General features: G+C 40.0%; 1 non-coding gene across 1 annotated transcript; it reads left to right on the top strand.

The window, feature by feature from the left end:
• Positions 1 to 424: 424 nt before the first annotated feature.
• LOC127676240 (small nucleolar RNA SNORD50) lies at positions 425 to 496 on the top strand. The gene has a single exon (XR_007975753.1). It is a non-coding gene; the product is annotated as a small nucleolar RNA SNORD50 (small nucleolar RNA).
• The last annotated feature ends 1055 nt before the right edge of the window (positions 497 to 1551 follow it).

Here is a 1551-nt window from a genome sequence, read left to right on the forward strand (position 1 = left end):
ACAGCTTCTGAGAGAAGACCATTGTGCTTTAGTGAAGTGGTCTTATTTACTCTTTCTATGCAGTTCATATTAATAGTGTGTCACTGTACTTCTTTCTTTCTGCCAGCAGGGAATGCTGACCCATTGGGATGCCCGTGGCCTGTAAAGATCCTAGAGCAGGAGTGCATGTAAGTGCTGCTCTGGTTTGTTTTCTGCTGAACATTTTTTTTGTTTTGTTTTAAAGACTTATTTATTATTATGTGTAAGTACACTGAAGCTGTCTTCAGAAGCACCGGAATAAGGCATCATCAGATATGTGTAAGGATGGCTGTGAGTCACCATGTGCTTGCTGGTGTTTGAACTCAGGACCTTTGGAAGAACAGTTGGTGCTCTTCCCCGCTGAGCCATCTTTCCAGCCTTGTGCTGAACTTAATGAAGTTGGTCTACTCTATGATAATCCTATCTTGAACCTGAATTCCTGTTGAAAAACCACAACTATGGATCAGGCTTCTGAGATGGACCATTACAAAGTTCTGTTGTGTTCTGTTTTAATTTTGGCAGTAATGTAATGCCTGTGTTTCTTTGTTTTTCATTTTTAGGGCCAGTGACACAAGATTTGAGAATGAAAACTAGATGTGATAAACATCCAGAAAAGGCAGATACAAGAAGAAAATGCATAGTATTAGTACTGAGATGTTTGAGATGGGGTCTCCATGGCCCTGGCTGTCCCTGTTAATCTGTCTAGTGATCAGGACAGCATCTGTTATGGCCTGCAGAGTTGATTCTTGTACATTTTTTGTGGGCTGTATGTAAATGGATTGTTTTGCCAATCCATTGAGGTTACTCTGTTCTGTGAAGGTTGTAGTGAGCTGACACAGCTGTACAGACTGAGCATAGTGAATGCAATCATGAACTTAAAGCAGCAGGTCACCATCTCAGTGATTATAAACTTGATCGTGAGCTGTTTCCTTGGACATCCCACAGTGGATATTTGAGAATGCTGCAATAAACATACAGTTGCATATATTTCTTCAATTAAGTGTGTGTCAGAAGATTAACCAGAGTGCCTTGGTACATGTTCCACTTCCATGGTTATTGAGTTTTCAGAGTTAGTGGTCTTTGACTGATTGGTCTTTATTCCACCTGTCTCTGCTTCCCAAGTGCTAAGACTAAATGGGCTTTCATTTCTAAGTTCTTAACTGCTGCATACTTCCATTTTCCTTTGTGGCAATTGACAAGGGTTGAACTTGCTTTTTTTTATTGGCAACAGTATCTCAAAATTGTCCTGATACTCAACTATAGAGATGGCCTCAGTTTAAAGAAAAAGCCACCATGCCTACCTTTAGAATACTATAAAATTGGTAGACTTCAATTTTTTGTTACCTATATAAAGTAGTGTCACTGGTTATGGATAAATTCTTCTAGTATGCTGTTGCTTTGTGGTAACACTTTTCATGACAGTTCTCAGTATCCCTGGCTATCTGAACTCTGAACTTGGCTGATCTTGAACTCGATCCTCCTGCCTCCCCAACTCTTAGATTAAAAGCATATCAGTCCACCCCTCTACCTAGT

The sequence above is a fragment of the Apodemus sylvaticus genome, unplaced genomic scaffold (genome assembly GCF_947179515.1).
Source record: "Apodemus sylvaticus unplaced genomic scaffold, mApoSyl1.1 scaffold_430, whole genome shotgun sequence".
NCBI lineage: Eukaryota > Metazoa > Chordata > Mammalia > Rodentia > Muridae > Apodemus > Apodemus sylvaticus.